Genomic DNA, 23,957 nt, shown 5'->3' with positions numbered 1-23,957 from the left:
TATCTAAACTTATTCTAGATACATTTGTCTTCATAATTTCTCTGCAGTAGACGTACTGTCAGAAAACAGAATGGACACTGGTTCAATCCCTGCGATCACCCTCATATCAATCAGCCTCATTCTAGCCAATGGAGGTGCAACATTTACATTTCATGGCATTTGGCAGATGCTCTTATCCAGAGGGGCTTACAAGGTTACTGGTATTACAGGTAAGCCAACACAGTGTTAGGATTCTTGCCCAAGGACTCTTATTGGTGTAGCACAGACTGGTTTCCCAGCCCTGGAATTGAACCCAGGTCTTTCGCATTGGGAACCAATGGTATTACCACTGTACCACAGTAACAGGACTTGGCAATTAGCATTCTGGCATTATGTTAGCAGAAATTTGAAGGCGAGGCAGTTGCTGGCTTCATATGTCTTAGAGGAAGCATGTGCCTGTCTCACTCCACCCAGCTTTGTAACATCTTGTGTTTGGGGTAATCTTAGCTAACTGTCTGGTGGAAGGCTAAATTCGGTTAAAGGAACACTAGGTAAGATTTTTGCTCCTGGGCTCCCCCTACAGTTGCAGAGTGTAATTCACTTTTACAGCACAGTCAGTCATTTTTACAGAGCAGTGACAGAGGCTCTATTCTCTCCAATACAGGTCAGTGAAGCATCACAATGTTTTTGAGTCTGCAGTTTTTAGTGTTGCTTTAAAATGGGGGTTGGGTGGATAGAGAATTATAAAATGAATAATCAAACAAGACTAAGGACAGGGAAAAAAAACATGTAAAACAGTAAATAGTAATAAAATGTATTAAATCTACACTTGAAATACTTATAATATTCATAAATAATTAGGTCTATGTACTGCCTATGTTTTTAAATGTAGTTATTCAGATATGAACATTACCTTAGAAACAGAACAAATATTGTCTCAACTCAGAGCACAGAGATTTTGTTTCGCATTCCATTTCTGAGCCCCACCGTGTACCGACACACACACACACACACACACACACACACACACACACACACACACCTGAGCTATTACAGAAAGGATCTGACAGTCCTAATCAAACAATCTCTCCATCTCTCTCTATTGCTTTCTCCTCCTCAGTCTCTCTTTTTCACACACACTCAGAGATGATTTTCACAGCGGCTTAAAAAAACGCCGTTAACTTCAACCACATACACAAAGCCGAGGTGGGAGATGGAGAGTGTGATTCGTACAGTTCTGTATACAGGGCTGTATATAACAAACTGTTTCTCAAACCTTTGCCTTAACCTTAACGTTCTGTATATTAATCCACACACACACACACTCACACACACACATTCATTATCTGTGCATTATTCACTTATGATGGAAATGGGCATGGAGGCCCATCTCCCTCACAATCAGAGCTAATATTGATATATTTTAACCCTATCTACACTAATGTATCATCACCATGGCTGGGAACTCTGCTGCTTTAAGGGAAAAAACACTGACATTTTAAACACTGACATTCAGTTGCAAACACAGAGCTTATAAAGTAATCTCTATAGAAAAGCAAGCTAGAATCAAAATGTTGGACTCTATGGATCTGCACAAGCTTAAATTCACATTTCCCAATGCCAAGCATCAATTAGAGGGGTATAATCCCTAGTCTCAATCATCTACCATCAACACCCAGGAAATTAACAGCTTCTGTAGCTTAGATTATAGCCAGCAAAACTGAATGTGTCTGTGAAGATTATACTTTACTAAAAGCCCACCTCCCATGAAAATCAGATTTTTGCCTAGTTAACGTGTCAGCGTGGTGTTGTTTATAAGCTAGAAGACTGAAGTAATCAGTCACTTTGAAACTGTTCCTCATTAAGTCTCAAACCAACAGCCAGTTGTATTTATTTATTTATTTATTTTTTTCAAATGTAAACCTATGTAACGAATCCCATCAACTTACAGGGTGAGGTGGGTGGAGACTGAGATGGGCATTAAATGTACATTTTTAGATCGGTTCATGTTGACCCAAAGTGTAGAATTACATGTAAACCACTTTTAAGGCATTAAGGATTATTTTCTTGAAAATAGCATCTAAATACGTACTTTTGATAAACAGAGAAAAGTTTATAGCGACTTAAAAGAGCACTAGGAAGTATTTATACCTTAAAATTACAGCTTCATTATCATTGTGATGGCGGCACGGTGGCGCAGCAGGTAGTGTTGCAGTCACACAGCTCCAGGAACCTGGAGGTTTTGGGTCCGATTGTGACTGTCTGTGAGGAGTTGGTGTGTTCTCCCCGTGTCTGCGTGGGTTTCCTCCGGGTGCTCCGGTTTCCTCCCACAGTCCAAAAACACACGTTGCAGGTGGATTGGCGACTCGAAAGTGTCCGTAGGTGTGAGTGAATGTGTGTGTGTGTGTCTGTGTTGCCCTGTGAAGGACTGGCGCCCCCTCCAGGGTGTATTCCCGCCTTGCGCCCAATGATTCCAGGTAGGCTTTGGACCCACCACGACCCTGAATTGGATAAGCGGTTACAGATAATGAATGAATAAATGAATTATCATTGTGATGCTTCACTGACTTGTAATAGAGAGAGAACAGAGCCTCTATTGTTGCTACTCCAGGCTGAGCACTGCAGAAACTGCACTAAGTAACCTTGGAGGAGGGTAGGAAACCACCCTTCCACTCCCCCTTCATTTAAGGACAGTGCTGTCAAAGTTTATTGCACTCTGTCAGGAGCGAAAATGCAAAATCTTACCTAGTGTTCCTTTAATCAATGACTGAAAGGGGACATTCAATCTTAACTTTGATTTTGCATTACATTACAGGATAAACACCAGCAATCCATTCTCACAGCTGAGTTTTCAGTTTTCTGAGGGCAAATAATGTCAGGGTCTTGTATTTGTGTACATGGCTCAGAAGCAAAAAAGACTGTGGTGCGTTCGTATGAAGATGCTACATCCTGTTGATCAGAAAATTACTTTACTATAATGTTTAAGTGCTGTATGTGTGAAGGACACACAGGCTGTTTCTCAATACAAAGTACGTCAAGTTTGAACTGCTGTACTTGTTAGTACAAAGTCCCGAGGACACCGTGGTCGTTCTGTAATTGGAATGCCGGCATACTCAATGAGTCCCCATCTCCGTGGGGAGAAATCATTAATAGCACTGAGGTTGGTGCGAAATGCATTCTGGGATATCTGACTCTCCCAAGTCTACAGAAGTCACATCCCAGTGCATCCTCGATATTACGGGCGGAGCAAGGACACATCCAGGCATTTGAACTGTACTTGGCTAGATGTGAACTTTTAAATGGAACAGTACTTGGGCTGAGACTGATGATGTTTCCCAAGAGCACGAGAACACAGAAGTACAGACGAGAACACGTAGTGAAAAACGGCTAAAATATGAGCATTAACAGTAAAATGAATCTCGTAGTGTTCCAGATTTTAAGTGTGAAAAAGGCTTAACCATCTTTTATCCCTATACACTAATATTAGGTGTACAATTAAGTTTTAAAGCGTTTTTTGTAAAAAAAAAATATATATATATATATATATATATTTAATTCAAAATTCATTCTCCCGCTCTGTTGTCATGTTATGGTAACTTTGCGTAGTATTAAAAATTATAACTTTCCTTTTATTCAACAAAAAATAACCTAAAAATGAAGTAGTTTTTAAAAGGTAAGTGAGCATAACTTGAAAATATTGTATCCAAAAGTATGTGTGAGGATTTAAAAATTGTATTTGGTGATTTTGACGTTAGCGAAGGTGAACACAACATATTAATGCATCATTTTTAGTTTAATTTTTTTGCTGAATAAAATGTGATTAAAAATAAAATGTAAAAACATTTTTCTAACTACTTAACTTTTAGGCTATTTTTTGTTAAATAAAATAAATACCATACGATGTGAAAAGAGCAAGAGAATGTTTAGAATCTGAATTACAATTATATATTACACAATAACACTTTAAAATGTATTTGTACAAATAATAGGTGCTGGATGTAGTACGATGTTTCACTGAGCTTCTAGGTGTTTCTTGGTACTTAAGTAGCCTGTTGAGCTGCTACTTTAATACTTCAGCACTACTAAATCTGTCATTGCCCATGTAACACTACTCACAGTAGAGTATGGACTGAGGCTACTTTACCCAGCTCTGGTACTAGTAAGGGATTCCTGGTTGATGCACTAGTGCCTGCAACGAGGTGCTGTGTGCTTCATGGCGCAGCTGTCAGCTCCAGTTTGTGGCGGCTGCAGGAGACTACAGCATGACCCGAGCATGCGCGCGCACACACACACTGCCTGTCAGACGGCCACAAACCCATCAGACTGACATGCTCACTGCCTTGTCAGCAGCAACCACTAAAAGGGGATGTGGACACTGGAGCCCTGTGGGTCCCCTGGATGCAGCCAAAGCCATCAGGCCATTGCATGCTAGGGCTCTTTTGTTCTTACAGCCCTCACCTGGAGGGTGTTTCAAGGGATGGTCTACGGCTCGCCACCACAAGCCAAAGTAGTGTAGGTGGTCTGTTTTTGAAACCTTCCCAGTTCCCTCCTTGACATCAAACCCTTACAAAAACTCCTCATGACACTGAAACAGGATCAGTTTTGTGGGTGTACACATATGCTGAGGTTGGTGTAGTGTAGTGGGAACACTGTTGCCAAAGTTTGGATCCTCTCCTCTGATCAGGGAATCACACTACCCTGCACTAAGAAAAGGCCCTGGGCATGACTCCTAACAATACGTTTGCTTACCACTGTAACATGAGTAGACTGAAGCTCATGTACTCCTTGTGGATAATACTGTCTGCCGAATGAAATTAATGTAATTGTAGAAGAAGAGGCATCTGTAATTTGTAAAGTAATGATAAAGGGCACAAGGCAGGAACACACACTGGAGGGGGTGCCATTCCTTCACAGGGTGACACACACACACACGTACACTCATATATCCACACCTAAGGACACTTTTGAGTCGCCAATCCACCTACCAACGTGTGTTTTTGGACTGTGGGAGGAATCCGGAGCACCCGGAGGAAACCCACGCAGACACAGGGAGAACACACCGCACTCCTCACAGACAGTCACCCGGAGCAGGACTTGAACCCACAACCTCCAGGTTCCTGGAGCTGTGTGACTGCAACACTACCTGCTGCTCACTAAATAAATAAATAAATACAATGCAAAATAAATAAATAAATAAATAAAACTCCAGCAGCACACTGATGTATCTGATCCACTCGTACCAGAACACAGGACAGAACACACTAATATGTCAGTGGCACTACTGTGCTGCAAACACTCCACCACCTGGTGGTCCTGACAACTGAAGAAGAAGGTGAAAGAGGGATAACAAAGTATGCAGAGCAATGGTAAGACTACAGTCTGTAAATGTGGCACAACAAAGTGCACCTATTTGGTCAGCAGAGATGATAAATGACAATGACAATGAGTGTATATACAAGGTCCAGTGTTATTTCAGTGTAAGATGCAGTGTAAAAAATGTTTTAATTAATTTTGTTAATATTGTTTGCTTCATTTTGAAACAGGGAGCTGGTTTTAAAGTTATGGCTTTATAAGTTTAAGTATAAGGGTTTACATTATCATCTTTGCAATGATGATTATAACTTGCGGAAAATGTCCCACCTCCACAAGTCCCAGCACACTGCATTCATATTAAGCTGCATGTGGCCACTGTTGTTATCACATGACCTTATTTACTTCACTTCATGCTGTGGCGCTCTGTCACTAATTCTGTGACATTTCAGGTTAGAACCATTACAGAATTTGGATTTGGATTTATCCTCTGTTTCCTCTGATCTGATTTATCCGATCATCCAATATTCCGCAAATACTGGGTCAATAGTAAACTGGGCTATGGAAACTAATATTAAGACAAAGAGACAATACCATATCTACAGATTTGCATTCAGGTGTAAATACACAAACATACACACACACACACAGAAATGCACAAAGCAGGGGGAGGGGTGCGGCATGCGCACCTCTCTGAAGGTGGCTGCGGGGTTGTCATGTTCCTTTGCTTTGTTGATATTTCCCTCCCTTTTTTTCCCAACAGCAGAGTGAATGAAATTTCCTTACTCGCCAGAATTCCCCCGTAACCATGGCAACATGGCCGGTGAGAACACACAGATCCTCAACATTCTATTTCCCCCGCCACCACCCACCCTCCCTCACTCCCTCCACCCTTCCTCCACCGTTCTACTGCTTCCAGCACTCTCGCAGCCTCTCCCTCTCTCTCTCTCTCTCTCTCTCTCTGTCACTCCCCTAGTATCTCTCCAGTATATTTTCATCATTATCTATTTCACTCTCTCTTTTCCCTCTCTCTCTCTCTCTCTCTCTCTCATCTGTCTCTCTCATCTGTCTCTCTCTCGCTCTCCCTCACTCTCTCTGTCTCTTTAGCTTCAGGCTGCAGAGAGCAAGCTCTGCTGATATTTTTAAGAGCAAGAGAGTGCACATGTTCGGAATATCAAGCCTCTCTCTCTCTCTCTCTCTCTCACTTTCCACACTCCCTTTTCATTGCCCTCAATGCCAACATTTTGCAAGTCTTCATCTCACTCCATCCTGTTTAGCACAGTCTCTCTCTCTCTCTCTCTCTCTCTCTCGTTTTCACGCATAATCTCATGTCACATCTAACAAGTGCTCCGTGTCAGAGCTGTTGTTTGGGAACTGAAACCACAACTCAAGACGGTTTTACCCATTTTTAACCCATGTAAATACATTATTATTCTAATAACATGGTAATTCCACTCAGTGTGTTACGCGAGGACACAAATAAATCACAAGCAAGCCAAGCAAGCTGGCATTTCTGCAAATTAAGCATAAGGGATGAAACTTCACTAAACTGCCTAGCAACAGAGTGGGAGGCACTCACAGATGGGGCTGCAACTATGGAATATGTTCATTATTCTAATTTTCTGTCAAATATTATCTGATTACTGAGATTAGTGCTGGACCAGAAACACCACTCTAACTTCAATTAAGCAATAATACACAACAGGGAGTGCTATGAGGTGTCAGTACACCAGTGCCCATATCTCACATTACAGCACAAACCTCGAGTTTATTGTTGCAACTCTACCACAGTTCTGCTATTTGTGTTTATTGTTAGATGTTAAGAAAAGAGGAGATAAAATGTGATTTGTTTCTTTATCAACAATCCGCTAAATAAATGGTTCTATTTGTGCATGCATTTCTTCTAATCGTCTTTTCAACCAAACTCTTGAACTTGGATGGTTGGTAACACTTTACAACAAGGGTACATTAATAAATGGTTCTTAAGACAGTATTAAGTAATAAGACAGTAATATGCATTAAGTCAAAATTAATTATCAAGTAATTATAAGAAACAAGAATGAACGTTATTTAAGATTTTTATCCTCTGATTTTAGGATCATATCGTGAAATATGCTGTGAACCAAGACTGACTTATGGCTGTCACCAGAGCCATAGACAAATAGATAGAGTCTTGATGTAGTCATGGTTAATCCAACGTTTATAGTGGATTTAGATCATATTGGTGTGTAAACGTCTGTTTAAGTTCTACATAAGTACGAAGAACTAGAAACATTCTACTGAACTTGTGAATGACAGCAGTGGAGGAAAAAAAAACACCAGACTGACCACTGTCCCAGAAAACACACAGATGGAGCATTTTCCTGTTTTATTTCCTTGCAATTTTATTTTGTTTTCAATCAGAATGTAAAGAACGTTTCCATGGTGTCATAACTCTTTAACCTCTGAGCTCTTTCTTGAGCTTCTTTATCTTGAAATGCCCACAAATATTGTCACAGCTCCTACTGAAGAACATTTTTTTTTTCGTTCTAACTGGGAACAAACCTTGGAATAAATGTTGGATGACTATGCAGTTGGCCACTACTCCAGAGATGCTCCAAAGTGCGCCATTTCATGTCAGTTTTTTTTCCATAGCGGTTATAAAAGCTGCCTGTGCACAGAACAGAACATCCGTATCAGAGTATTTGTTGGAAAAATGGCTCCTTATTTATAATCGGAAATAATATCTAAAGTCATAATAATGAGAATTATTCCACATTAACGACTAGTCGAATGGACATTACCGGTAGTTACTTTCATCAACACATTTCGTGTCACATCTACACAGCAACCAGAAGGTATTTTGGTCTGTCTCCATGTCCACTCTTTCACTTCATGTATATCTTTGGGATGTCCTACTTGAATGGCTGGCTCTCTTAAAAATAAAAGTGCCAAAAGGGTTTCCTGGAGCGATGCCACAGAAGAGCCACTTTTGGAGCCCTAAAGCTGCTGTTCACAACATTGTCCGGCACATTTGAGTGTTTTTTCTGCTCCAAAACACTTCATTCACAGCCAATTAAAGAGTGTTTCCTAAAACATTATGCCCGAGCCAAAATCAATTTCTCAATAAAGTCAGGAGCGTCACATGACACACTTTTAAATACCTCTCTTTTGGAGTTATTCTACAATACTCCTTAAAAAAGGTCCAGAAGCCATGTGTCAGTAAACCCAATGTGGACAAAAGCTGCAAGTGGCCCTTAGGTATTATTACATTCAGTTCATTCATTCATTCTCTGTATGGTTATTTAATCCTTTGGGTTGCGCTTGATCTGGACCCTTCACAGAATCACATGGCATTAGGCAGGAACACTCCCTGAACAGCACACCATTCCATAGCAGGGCATCACACACTAACCCAGTCACTCACACACTAACATCTGTGGACAATTTCACAAAGCCAGTCCCCTTATAACATGTGGTTTTGGAATGTGGAAAGAAAGTGGAGCAGGGGAGCAGTTTTGAATTGCTTTACGCTCTAAATCTAAATCAATGGACATTGATTATTCCCAATATTTAATATAATTCTTGGGTATTATATAGCAGAAGCTCTTATCCAATGCACAATCATTGATATATGCGCAAACAGAGGAATTAGGGCTGTCAATCAATTAAAAAAACAAATAACTAATTAACTGCACTTTTTTTAATTAATCATGATTAATTGCACTGTCCCTTCTTAAGACTGAAGCTTTTAATAATGGATATTTAAATGTGACCAAAACAATGTAATTATTTTCATATTAGCAGTGTCTACAGCTCAAACAACAAAAACCTCTATGTTCCAGTTTCAACAACTTCCCGACAATGGATGGATTAAGCGTGGTAGAAGATGAAACAGGAGCTCTGTCTGCATGTGGGTGTGAGAGCGAGAGAGAGAGAGAGAAAGGGGTAAAAGTGAGATTTAGTTATGATATTTAATACATATTTCAGCATATATAATATGTAATCTAGCTTTAGAACTCAACAGTAGAGATGCTGTCTTTACAACTTTGGATAAAAATGCTAATATGTCACGAAGCTCGGTAAAAACAGTGAATTAAGGGAGGAAGATGTGCCCAAATTTGTTAAAATGATTAATTTGCCTTAAAAAAATCATTCATTAAATTCCTGCATTTGTTAACACATTCATATTGACAGCACTATAATAAATGTATTACAAAAATAAGTCACACTTGGCATTCTTTGTTTAACAGTGCTGTTCCTGCCTGGACAGGGACTTGAACCATGTCCTCAAAAACCTCTGTTTGATAGTGGTGTTATCCACGGTGCTACCCACTTAAGTAAGAGAAGAACAAAGCCCAGCCACTACCACTAATCTGCATTATACATCACACTGTACTTATGCAATGTTAATTAGTCATTATTTGTGTTTTCTATGTATCTGTGGTCTCCATGTATGGGAACTTCCACATGTTTCCACATATAAACTACAATCTGACCCAGAATTTGACTTCACAGAGGTCAAGCCTGTAGAACTTTATCATCCAGAGAGCATCGTGATATTAGAGTGAAGAAGTTGGATAAAACCCACACGCCAGGAGACATTGCAGCCACAGAGAATGAGGTTGCAACACAGTTTCACTTCTTTATCAAACTGCAGCGCCAGCACTACTGAGGCGGGTGTGTGTGTGTGTGTGTGTGTGTGTGTGTGTGCGTGTGTGTGTGTGTGTCTGTTCATATCTGAGACCTGTGTCTGCTTGCAAACTTGGAAGAAACAAAACTCAAGTTGGTGTTTGTGCAAAAGCTCTCTGGTGATTTGTAAACAGAAATTATTTTTGACATGTGGGCTACTATCAGGGTTGTTCTGAAGGGTCAAGACGTGATAGTCCTATTAAATTATATCATTAGGTATTAAATGACACTGTAAATTATGCAACTGACCATTTGCAAAAGTCTGGTCTTCCTTAGTTACTGCTGCTATGTCCATTAATCTTTCAGTTCAAGCCACCTAATACCATAGACAGTACACTATAACACACTACAAGAGTTTCTGGTCGCCTGCTCATCATCCACTGCTTCAAAAAGAAGGGAATTCATAGACAGATTGTAACACTTGGGAGAAAGCTGAGCTGGGCAATACGGCCAATAATGGAATCGCGATAATTCTTCCTATATTGATCAATCCTGATATTTATCATGATATAAAACAGTTTTTACAGGACATCCTTCTAAAAGTGCTTAGACAATACATACATGTGTTCATTACTATAAAATACTAACATTTTTATTATCAAAACATAATATACATGTGCATAGTATGCAAATAATTCAAATCCACAAGGAAAGATTTCACTGGAACAATGTAAATCATTTTGATTATTCTCCCCTTATAATGAAAAAACTTTTCTTATCATAATAATGTGATCTATTATCTGTGTCAAGGATCAATTAAGATCAGAAAAGTTTTTTTGTTTTGTTACTTGTTGCACTGTCCAGCTCTCGCCAGCAATCCAAGGAATTCTGAATCTCTTCAAAGGCATATGGGGTAATTTTACAACAGGACAAAACAAATATGATCTCTGCTGTAGTTTGGAGATATTACAGGTGGCAAGTTTGTGCTAGATTTTCATACTTTCTGCATTTCACCATTATTAATATGTTTCTGGCCAATCTGAGCTCTGCAAGATTTACATGTCATGTTTAGCACCTACTCAGCTCTCTTGGAACCAAGCAAGTAGGCACTAAAAACTGCCAAGTTCAAGGTCCTAGGACTGAATTTGCCTAATGGAAAACCAAAAAATCCAAGTAGAGCACAGTCAAGTAGAGTAGGTACTATGCAATGGAAAAGCACTGCAAGTTAACAGAGTTTTATACAGAGTTTTAACATCTGCTAAAAAACAATTATTAAATTATGGTTTGAGCCACAAGGCTCTCTTAAAGGCGACATTCGTGATTTGAATGTAAAAGCATTTTTAATGAAATTCAGATGTTTCTTCACTATTCTTCATCATTTCACCATTCAACAGCTCTCCAGGCTGTTGACATGCTCAAAACTCATCTAATGCATTTACCAAGCCCCTGTGTCAGTAAACGAGTAAATAAAAAAGCTGTCTTGGTCTGGAATGGAATATGATTGTTCCTTTAGACAATAGAGAGAACTTCAAACATTCAAAAGCAGAAACTTAGATGAGGATATTGCTCTATTCCTGCTCCATAGCTACATAACATTGACTTGTTTTTTTTTCTTTTGCTGTTTCAGATTAATTAAGGTGGAAATATCTCCAAATATCTCCAGACAGCTAACTGCAGTAATGGAAGTGCTATAAAACTAAACACCTTGAGTTACAATTAATTAAAAAAGGGAATTAAAAAAGGGAATAAAAACATACAGAAAAATTCAACACCAGCCATGTTCAAACAACAGTCATTTTTCTTTTCAAACAGACCGTTCCACATTAAAAGCCGCGGAGCATTCATGAATAAGTGAATTAGTGACGTCAAGCACTGATTTTGGATGATCACTTCTGGATCGGAAAAGACACTTTAACTCATCCCCAAAGGTAATTGATGGAGCTCCAACACTCTGGAAGATCCAGGCTCACTGTTCCACAGTCTGATTCTGGGTATGTTTTAAGTATTGAAAAACTTAATGAACAACACTGTACATCATATTAAAATGTCTTCTGTGCTTTCCACATCATGTTGCTTTTGTCTGAATATGACATAAGTCAGAAAAATGATAAGATTTTTGGCTTCTCCTTCGCCTGAAAAAAAAAAAGACACATTTAATTCACATTGCCCCTCCTTCCCTCTTTCTCTCTCTCTCTCTCTCTCTCTCTCTCTCTCTCTCTCTCTCTCCCCCGCCTCTGCCCTCCCTCTCCTTCTAACCCTCCCTCCACAATACAAATGGACTGCCGCTCGGCCCCCAACACAAACAAGTACTGATGGAACTGGGTCGTAGCATGCAGTTCCCACCCTTCTCCTGACCACACTGCAACGCCAAGGACTGGCCACTAGCTGGAGCTTTTAAGGGGGAGGTACTGGGTCCACCACCACACACAAAGCTGCTATTGACAGCAGAAGTCCTGCAGCCGACGCCAGCGTGCTTCCTGAAGCCCATCTGAGCCCTGGTGGAGGTGGGTTGGTGTAGGGGTGGGGGGGGCATTCTTTGGCCAGAGACCCTTATGTGGCTGCTTTTGCATTTATAGGGCCCTTTAAATAAGCAATTTTAATCCATTTATATATTTTTTTGTTGTTGTTTTTATTTTGTAAACACGTCTAATCCAATAATGTGGAGTACATTTATTTATGGCGCAATGTGCCATTTTTACCCACAAAAGCAGCAAATATTGTTGTAAACCCAATCCTTTTTAAGTAAAAACAAACAAAATCTAATTGTTTTTTAGCCCCAGAATGTGGCAGTATATGCTCCGTGGAGTGGGTGCCACACAAGTGGGCTGGAATTATTAAAATAAGTTTAGCACTGACTTTCAGGCCACTAGGCGTCTGAATAGTGGCTGTTTAATAATGTGAAGAAATGTGGAAATGGATGCATCATATAAACACTGTACAAGCTGCAAAATGGACCACTCCTTCCCTATGCTATTCATTCCACACATTACAATTATTTAAATCATCATGCTTATGTTATCAGAAAAACATATTTATATGAGCAGTTGTATGTAGAAACAAAACTTTAAAAAAATGAAACATATAATGTTATGGCTGATTAGTGTAAGAACACTTTCAAATGTACAGTAATTGGAGATTATCCAAGTACATCTTACGTGAAGTATAAAGATGTAGATCTACCCGGCATGTTTCATCATTAGAGGACCTAGGCCTGTCACAATGTTTACATCATCGATTTATCATACAATATATGGACATTTCCCCAATAATTTTTACTAACCTCTCTATCATCCATCGTATTTACTTATATATACGTTTATTTATATAAGAATGAATGTCACCCATATTTTAGCCTCTTGCTCTGTTCTGTTCTCTGGTTTTCTCTGATCTCTCTGTTCTAGAGCCGTTTTAGGAATGTTTTTATATTTAGTAGTTAAATACAATGTCTGACTATTTTTAATAACTAGGTTTTTAAACTTTACTAGCTTTTTTATATATTTTTATATATTATATTTTATATATATTATTTATATATTTTATAAATAAAGTGGGAGGAAACCGGAGCAACCGGAGGAAACCCACACAGACACGGGGAGAACACACCACACTCCTCACAGACAGTCACCCGGAGCGGGAATCGAACCCACAACCTCCAGGTCCCTGGAGCTGTGTGACTGTGACAGAATCCACATTTTACTATGGTGATGTGGACATGTGTGGTTTGTTATAAACAGGTTAAAGAGGCCTTCACTGTTGTGACTCATCAATTGTTTTGCACTAAAAGATGATAAAAAAAAAATTATAAATTATGTAAAGATCTTTAAACCATGACGGACACTTTGACATGTGCCAAATAGACCCTTGGCTGAGAAACCTCCCAAATTTCTAAAGAAACAAGGTGTCCTGAGACGTACTGCACAACAACTGAGGCTGAATTAACTGATGAAACCTTGATAGCACTTCACTGTGTCTGCGCATGGCGTGACTGCAGATTTATTAATGATCAGAGACCGTGCAAGCAGATGTAAAGACAGAGAGACCCTTACATGCTAATGGTGCAAGACTGCTATTAGAGGGATTAAGAGTGGGGTAATGGAGCAGTGCTCTCAGTAGGGGCCAAGGAGGGGGTGGGGAGGGTATGTTTCTGGAGAAGCTGGTTGATCTGGTTTCATCAAAGAATTGAAGTTCTGATTTAATTTCACGGCCTGCAGAACCATTCATAAAGGTTCTGTAACTGAGAACTAGAAGGTTAGGCATTGTGAGAAATTTGGTGCATCCACTGTGGACAGACCATGGACCGCACATTCACAGCTTGTACATGCTCCATAAAAGAGCAAAAAACGACGTTGGACGCCCTGGAGCAACTGCACTAAAGTTCACCATGCTCAATGCAAAGTGCAAAGTGTTGGCTAGAAGAGTATAAAGCCCCCACCACTGGGCTGCATTCTCTAAAGCTGGGTTTTTCAAACCTTTAACAAGTGACCCACATTTTCCCCACTGATTTATATCACAACCCCAGGCAGCACAATCTCTGAACCTTTATTACATTATAAAACGAAATATTACTGACACTGGCCTATTTGGTTCTGCACACCACTATTAACAACATTCAAAATTAGGGTGAATCCCATTTCTCCGTTTTGCCTTGGGGTAGGGGGTCTCAGTCCTTGTTGGGAAATAAATGCACAAACGCCAAATTTTTCTCATTTAAAAACTATGATAACAATTGTATTACCTTAGTTTAACGTAGCTATAATGTGTTATGAACCTTTTCTTCATAACAAGCATAAAACCTCACTAGTAGTACACTGTTGTCTCAGTCGGTAGCTGGTTTATTTCCAGTTCCACATTAAATGGTGGATCAATTGCATTCTAACTAGCGCCTGACTTTACGTGAACATTTTCTATAAAACTGGAAGGTTTGGGGAAAAATGCTGCAGAATAAAAAGCTGAATTCACTTTCAAATCACAGAAGAGTTAGGAGTGGGCGAAAATATATGACTGTTGAACACTTCTGTTGTAAGGAGCCTTATGTCCAGCTGTGACTATCTCATATGATATGATATCACAAATATGATAGCAGACCAGTACACAGCTGCCTGGTCACTAGGACACCGCTAGTAGCCAAGGAATGAAGTACTGTCATTTTTTTGTGTTCTGATGACGAAGCTGGGAAGGGAAGACTTTAACCACTACACAGTGTAACTCCATTCTAAGGATGGCCTTTGAAAACAAGGGGTAGGAGTAAAAATAAGAATTGGGATTACCCTCTGCGTTGCAGCATAATGTAAAGCCTGCCCATGGGGGCCTTTATGTTCATGTGCATTTTGTGTTCATGTGCCTGTTAATTCATTCATTTATTTATTTATTTATTTATTTATTTATTTGGGGTGACACCATTTTTTAATAAACTACACTATACATTAATTGTATTAGCAATCCCAGCTAAAGTGTCACTTCCTAAAACCTAAGATCTGGATTTGCAGACTTCTGTATCTTGAGTGATCATTCAATACGTCTGTGGTGAGCTGGAGATTTAGCCGAAACTAATCATACAATATTCCTACCTGATCTTATTAATACTCTTGCGGATGAACGCCACCACATCCTCGCAGCATGACACAATTAGTGAGGGGACGTACTGATGTATTTATTGAGTAAACTGCAGGAAACTGACTTTCTCTATGATGAAATTCTGTGGGTAAGCTCCCCCCACCCTCACGACATGCCCCCAACATCTCTCAGAACGGAATCTGATGCGCATGACATAGCATGAAAATTTCCATGTTTCAAGATGCCATGACACCTACCTTTACTCCACAAGACAAGGTCTAATATTTTTGCATAACATATGCCTGGGAAACTGATACCAAAACGCTTGCACAAGCAAACAGCTGCAAGTTCCAGGTCTTCACGTACAACCCTGAGAACTCTCAACCTTCCTCTATCAAGGGCCAATCAGTGTTCTATGAAACAAGAAAATGACTTTAATTACTCAAGTGTAGGCTTTGTGTATCCTATGCCATTGATATGCCACTTAGTAGGACTCTTAGTTGTGCGCTAGGCCTTCGACGCTGTGTATTTACTCGTCTGAGAGAGAACTTAGCAGGTGCAAAAACAGTAACTCCAGAAGCATGAAAAAGACAGCAAACATCCAACAACAAAGAAAGCTTTCTCCAAAAGCAAACCGTGGGCATGTTAAAAAAGAGGCTGTGTACTCGGCAGGAAACAGGTACAGTAACTTCTGTTGAAAACTGACATGAGGGAGGAAAAAAAAAAGTGAAACGTGTTTCCTGTTATGGTCAGATACTCGGTTACAGATGTAGGTTAGAAATCCCTCCGAAAGTGCCTCTGACACGGCATGCATTTATGTGGTAAACAAAACAATTTCTAAGCACTCAGCAAAGTCAAGAGCATGACTTGGGCCAAAAAGGACACATTATAAATGCAAAATGAGTAAAATTAATCATAATATATCTTCTCAGACATTTAGTTTCCTGTGTATTTTACACACACTTGGCCCACACATTTGTTTTTAAGCATTCCTAAGCTGCATCTCTTATTAACCTTTTACACTCCAATTTAATTCTATAACCATTTTTTTCAGAGTAACAAACAGTGCTGGGCGATATGGCCACAAATCAATACCACTATTAATTGAACAATTCGCCACAATTATGATTAATAAATTATTATTTTTCTTTTAATTTTGCCCTCATGTGTACTCAAGTAATAAAGCTGGGATATTATTTTCCATTATTATCTTTATTTATTTATTTATCACTGCACAGTTCATATTGGGTGATGTGATTGTGCTTCAAGTGTTAAACAGACTGGTGGGATTAACTAACAAATTAGTATTTTACAATTTTACTGTATTTATTGTGCTTTTTCTTAGGTTTCTGTCATTTCTGAATTTGGCATTTTATCTGTATGAAAAATGCTTTACAAATAAAATTTGACCTAAAGTAACAACAAATAATAAAAACAATAATTAAGTCCCAATTTCCCTTTATGAATCCCTTATATAATAGAAGCCTTTTAATAAATCTACAGTATATGACACATTGCTGCTACATTTTCAGATCACTTTCCATAGTCTGTGAAAGAAACAGTATATCACATGTGCTGCCAAAACAGTGACAGGGTCCACAATTGGCTCCTGTACAGCCGTGTAAGGCTGAGAAAAGCTAACAAGCACATAGCGCTGGCTCCTGTTGCTCCCTCTGCCTATGATTCATTAGGCATTAAATATAGAGCTCACCAGCTACAGAGTTTAAACCAGAGAAACAATTGAGCTGCCGAGGGTACAGCTCTGTTTCACAGGTGGACAACAAGAACAGAGGAAAAGAGAGATTGAAGCATTGGCACATGTCCAGCAGAGCCAGTGTTAGCCTGGACAAGCAATTCTTGCACTGCTTTTCCAGTGCTTTTAGAAGAGTGGATTTTAAGAAAAACTCTTCACAAGGTGCCCCTACGCTCCCATTGATCTCACTGAAAAAAAAAGAAAAAAAGTAGTTTTTTCCATCACAGTCATAATAAACCCTTATATTCCATGACGTTGCTCACAAACTTGTTCCCAATCTGGCATTGTGTGCGACTAGGGAGATCTAGTTAACAGGTGAAATTAGCTATGGCTATTTGGGAAGAAAAGGTTCTGTAAAAATGTGGTTATAAACATATCATAAATCAAATATTTGCAGCTTGCAAATTCACACCTCATACCTTTTGAAAAGGTAAAAAAAAAAAGCTCATTAGACTGGTGGCTGACAAAAGAGTCCAGCAGTGCAACAAGGAATGGGAAAACTATACTGATCTGTTCAAACGCATGCGTTGGCTGTGTTCAGTCCAAAAAAAAAAAAAAAACAATATGCAAATGCATGGGTGAAATTTGTAATTTTACTAATCACATGTGCCATTGATGGTCAAGCGTAAATACATGTGGTTAATTTATGTTCCAAAATTAATATCCATTGGTAAAAGATTTTTATCATTGATGTTGACACCAATGTCGAGAAACTATACATTTAATTAGCAGCTGATACATCCTGTGGATTTTTGTTTGTTTGTTTTGATGTATTTCTCTGTTATTTGTCTTACTTTTCTTGACTCTAATACACTCAAGTCATAACATTATAACATATTATCTATTTACGTGTTAAATAGAAGGTAGGTCTATTTTACGTGTTGTTGTTATTTTAACCATGATGGCATTCTGTTTAAAACTTCACAGTGCAGCCTGTATTGTTGTAATAAAGGCTTAGCAGCTCAGCGCTCTTTGTAAAGACCAGCTTAAAGCTATTAAACCATTAAAACCCTCACAAATTAGTGCTTTGCTTTATGTTAGAGCTGGCTGTTCACTGTAATATACAACAAGTCCTATAAATCACTGTATGTTCTAACGTTTGGAGACACCCATTATAATGTGCACATTAAGCTACTTACATTTAGTTGTGTATGCACAGCTTATATAATCTCCACAGAAAATCATGAACATGCTCAATGCCAAGTGTACGCAAGCGGAGTGTAAGTCCTGCAGCAGTAGGTTGGAGGGGGATGGTGAAAAATTTGCTAGGTGGGGCTGTGTGTGCCACATAGTCAGTTTCGCAACAATCCAATTTAATACAGTTTAAATAACACATACTGCAGGGCACCAAAACTAAGTGGAAATCAGAGAGGTCCAAGTTGAGGTTGCTGATTGGTTAAATTAATGTATTTTTTCTCAGCAATGGTTTTTGAATTTGAACTGCACTTGCATTGACTCGGCACCTAAAATTTTGCCCTCTGCAAGCAGAGCAGTCAATGTAAACACTGCCTAATAGCGCCGTTGCTCCCTCTATTGACCAGCCGCCCCTGTACCCCATTATTGAACTGCGAAGAAATTCTGTGGAGTAATGGCATGCACAGTGCCTGACCTTGGGTTTCAATTCCATCAGATCCTCCCAGAAATGTTTCAGCATCTGTTTGAAAGTCTTCAGAAACGGAGAGGGGCAATCTACCTATGGATAACTTTAACTTCAGGACAAACAGTACCCACATAAGGACACATCAATCGGGCCCTACCTGTTGCTTTCTCTCTGAGCCCACGTAAGTACAAGGATCTGCTCTCAAAAGATAAGAGGTCAGCTTAAATTAGAGCTAGACTTCTTAAAGATTGAAGGACACTGTGCCCGAATCCAGATGGCGGCCTGTGGCCCTCACATGGTCCGAGAGGAAGGGGGCGGGGCCCTGGAGGTCAAGGGCCACTGAGGGCGGCTTCCACTTCTCATTTTGCATCCCTTCAAATAACTAGTAGGCTTGCCAAGCTGTGCCATTCTCTCTCTCTCTCTCTCTCTCTCTCTCTCTCTCTCTCTCTCTCTCTCTCTTTCTTTCTCCCATTCCTACTCCCTCCCCTCCTCCCTTGCAATCTATTTATCCCCACTTTCCCTCCCTCTCTTTCCTCCCTCCCTCTGCGCAGAAACAGGCGAGCGGCCACTCCCGCAAGCATCTGTTCTTTCTGGCCTCGTCCCCAGGACCGACCGAGCTGCCGTGCCTTTGCTGCCGCTGTTTTCTGCTGCAGAACTGGGCCTGGGAAGCATTGCGCAATCAAAGCGGCCCTTCCCTCCGGCTGCCTGCTGTGTCCACTGCCTCTGTCCACCCTCCCACTGCCCCTAAACCTCACAGAGTACAGTCAAATGAGGGCTGAGAACATGAGGTCCTCTCCGATGTAAATATTATGCCACCACTTCTGTTTCATTTCTTCCCCCGAGGTCCACTTTTACCATTTGTGTGGTTTCGTTTACCAAAAACAGTTGAAATTGATTTTTAACCAACCATTTTCCAACCGCTCTTTATCCCTTAGAGTCAAACAAACAGCTTTTGTTACTTTGCTTTAAGACTCATGCATGGAATTGATCTTTTTTCTGACAGGCTGCCACCTATTGTGCCAGCCAGTGTGTGAAAGATATTTTCACGATATTACAATATATTGAAAAATGTAGATGGTGGGAGTTTGTTAGACAATACGATGACTGTCAAAATCAGTAACAAAATAACGTATTTGCATATAAAGACATCCTATAATGATATACAGTTTTTTTAGTGAATTTTTAGTGAATAAAATGACAAAAGAGCAGGAGAATATTTACATTTTTATTATGATATATTTAATATAATATGATGTACTGAAAAAAATATACTATAGGAAGGCTTTATTTGCAAATATTTTAAACACGATAAAGTTTAAACATCACTCATTTTTTTTGTCCATTAATACATTTTCTTAGTTGTAGACTAACAGTCCACTTTTATTTCCTGAACCAGACTAAGTTTGGCCTACTGTCTCCTGATTGGCTCAAGACAATTCATAATCAACATGTTTATGGTGAAAATATCCTTAGTAGTATGTTGTCATTCAGCAAGCATCACGGTCATTTTATTATATCACCTATTAAAACACCTTTTGATGTTTCTGCTTTGTTTCTGGGTCCTTGTTAACAAGTAATACAAGAAATACTCAGCAGTAAGCTAAAGAAAAACAAGGGAAAAAAATGCTGTGAACTGAGCTGTCTGTGATGCTCTATAAGGGAACTGTCCCATATCTTAGAGACGTTCTGCTGCAACAAACCTGAGGCTAGTTGAAAGTATTTTATCATTAACTCATTCATTCTTTTTTAGGGTCAAAGTGGGTCTGGAGCCTACCTGCGTTCAGTGGGTGCTAGGCAGGAACACACGATTAAGTGTTTTAATTGCCTGATGTCCCGTATATCTTACATAACTGGCTATAACTGTTTAGAGAAAGCTACCAATTCATTTCATTGTCAATTCTTATTCCAGTTTTCTTCATTATGTATTGGCTTTTTAATAAACGATGTGAACTTATACATTTCGGATTGAAATTTGTTTGTACATTACATCACCTTGAAGTAAAATTTCTAAATGTTTTTGCATTCTTTTGTACAACTACTACTTATAAGATATATGTCTTTCTTTGAAGAGCCATTTGAAAGCACTATGACAGCAGATGAAGATTAGGGCCACTGGTGGTTTTAGTGGTCACCTGTGGTAGATGGCGGATGGTGGTCTTCAAAGGGACCACTCACACCACTACAATCTGCAGTAAACACAAAGACAAAACACGACATTCCTTGTGTATTTCCTAAAGATATTCAGAATATGAAATAATGTCACTTATCATTGAGTGGAATGGTAGATAGGCAGCATTGTATTACAGTAGAGCGAGAGTTAAATAAATGCTAATCATTTTTCAAAGGAGAATCGCAATTACCAAGTGAGGCCTTCTTTTCAAACGTTTTCATTCATTCGCTCCTCTACAGAAAAACCAAGATTAGATGAGATTCACTTCTCAAGGTATTAGAAATGTTAAGTCTGACTGATGCAGAGGCATTTGGCGATCTAAGCGAGCGATGAGGAAAGCTATGTTCAAATCAACTGAGCTAAAGGACTGCTTTGAGCCACAAAGCGCACAAGGCTAACCTGTGTAATATGAAGCCAAAAGCACTTTGGAAGCTCTGCCAAGCTGGAGAATCCATAATCACATCGAGGGCCAGATAAAAGGCTAGATACTGCCGTGCATTCGTTTTGTGACCTATTTTGTTAGTTTTGCCTGTCAAAGCTTTTGATGAGTGTGGGAGTGAACTACCTATACTCTGATACACACTCTCAGGCCTGTATCACCCTTCACACACATTGTTTTTTTAGGATCTTGTAAAATTCAGAATATGAATTTATCCTCTATTTTAAGGCTTCAGCCAAGTGTTGGATCATTGTTGTGAGTATTTGTCGGCATTCAGCCACGAGGGCTTTAATGAGGTCAGGTATTGATGCTGGGTATGAGTTGTGGATCATAAACACGACTTCAACCTATCACTAATGTAATCTCAGAAAAACTATTTATTTTTTGATGTTTGTGCTGGGCGATATGAGTGCAAATCAATATCATGATTAATTGTACATTTTACAATGGCAATAAATGAATGATTATTTTGTTTTTGTATTTTTGACCCTCATAATTCAGTGACGAGGCTTGTACTGTAAATATGCTCCAGTATTAAAGCTGGGATATTTCTTATAATGTTACTGGGGGCTTGTTCCTCTCTTGTTTTCTGAGCAGTGTTTATATTTGGTGTGTGATGGTGCTCTGGTCGCTGAAACTTTTTTCTCAGCATTTACATTTGACGACTACTGTCGTCTTAATTATAATGTTGATTAGAAGTTCTGAATGTCGATTAATTTTTGATTAATTGCCAAGCCCTATTTGATGTGTTTTGAGTAACAGCCGCAGAGGTTTGAACTCTAAATTATCGCTACTCCGATATTAAAAGGTATTGCTTGCCTTCAAAAGAAAGAGAATAAAATTTTAAGCCTTTCGCCAAACGTTAGTGGAGATAACTACCTACTTTCGATGGTGACTATGCTGCGTAAACAGAACCCTTTTTGAGTGACACATCCAGGAAGAACAACTTAAAGCATGCCATACTTTCAAATGATCCTTTACAAATTAGATTGAAATGCTAAACACACCTGGTCAAATGAAATATTTCTGTTGAAGGACACTCTACAGCGAACGTTTGTACATTGTAAAGCACCATTACTCTCTATTCCTTTAATTCTTTTATTTAAATATGTTTATGTTTTACCACTATGTTAAATCTGTCAAATAAATACAAATCGTATCCTCGAACCTGCAGAATAATGCTATGTATTTGTGCTCCATGTAGAAGAATTTGGAAAAAATATGTAATAAGACCAAAGATGTCTAAACTTAATCATGAGATCATATATAGAGAATGTTTCTGTGTCATGTAAAATGACATTTCAAAAAACATCCTTTAAATGTTCAAATGGTCAGCAGTTCTTAGAAAGTGGGCATGCCTTTTGACCACTATTGGCTTTCTTTCAACAGTAACACAAAAATGAAAAGGAAAAAAAAAGGAAAAAAGTTTTACAGCAAAATGACGTATAGGGTACAGCATGAAGAGACTGGGAGAAACAAAGGGAAAAAAACAGGAGGGAAGGAAAGAGAAAGAGAGAGAGAGAGAGAGAGAGAGAGAGAGAGAGAGAGAGAGAGAGAGAGAGAGAAAATCTGGAGTCAATTATAGAGCAAGTCAGGGCTGTTACATAGTGTTTTTGGAGTGGCTTAGATGAGGCTCCTGAGATCCCCCCCCCCCACCCCCACCCCTCTCTCGCTCTCTCACACACACACTCTCTCCTTTTCTCTTTCCCTTCTCTATCTCATTCTCTCCTACTTTTCTTTCTCTCTCTCTCTCTCCCTGTCTAACTATCTCTCTCTCTCTCACTCTCTTTCTCACTCTTCCTCTCTCCCTCTCCCTGGTGTCGAGTTACAGCAGCCTGTTCCCTGTTCTGACAGAAGTGTAGTCTGAGTATCAGAGTAAATATGTCCTTAAATACTGATCCTAGATCCTTTTAGCCTGTTAGCTTAGGAGATCAGATTTGCAGATATGTCCGGCCATTTTTGCCACAAATCATTCAAAAGCATTTAGAATTTTGTGCCCTTGTTTCTGTATGCATTTGTGAGAGTGAGTAGGAACCCACACCAATAGATCCAAATGAGTGTCTCAGTAAAGAGTGAGCTGCCTTGCTCCCTATTCCCTACTGTCAACACCCTACATGGGCAGCTGAGTAGATTAAGCAGCACCGTACCCAAAACTGCTATTTTAAAAAGCAGATTACGGAATCACTGTGTATAGTACACTAATTAAATGGGTGATATTTCCATAATCCTGGTAATATTCCTAGAGCAATAATATCCAACAAGAAAACTAGAATATGATAAAACGAGAGAGCATTTTACATATTCCTAAGAAAATTGCAGTTAAAATGTAGCTAGATATAAAGTTACAGATAGTGGGCTGATTAGTATGCTAGATAGCTAGCCTGAATGAATGCTAACTGGCATGCTAATCTATGAATACACTCATCTCCAAATGCTTTCCAAATGATAAAAATTACAGACCAACACTACAATAAACACAGCTAAAATAAATACAAATAAAAGGCCACTGAGTGCTTGTAAAATGGAGCTTATAATTTGGGTA

General features: G+C 39.2%; 1 protein-coding gene across 1 annotated transcript in view; it reads right to left on the bottom strand.

Moving 5' to 3' along the window:
• The window catches only part of LOC136686159 (mediator of RNA polymerase II transcription subunit 13-like), a 140,946-nt gene that overhangs the window by 60,883 nt on the left and 56,106 nt on the right, over window positions 1-23,957 (bottom strand). The window lies entirely within an intron of this gene.

Source organism: Hoplias malabaricus, chromosome 2, assembly GCF_029633855.1.
Source record: "Hoplias malabaricus isolate fHopMal1 chromosome 2, fHopMal1.hap1, whole genome shotgun sequence".
Taxonomy (NCBI): Eukaryota; Metazoa; Chordata; class Actinopteri; order Characiformes; family Erythrinidae; genus Hoplias; species Hoplias malabaricus.
This window is presented reverse-complemented; position numbering and strand designations above follow the sequence as displayed.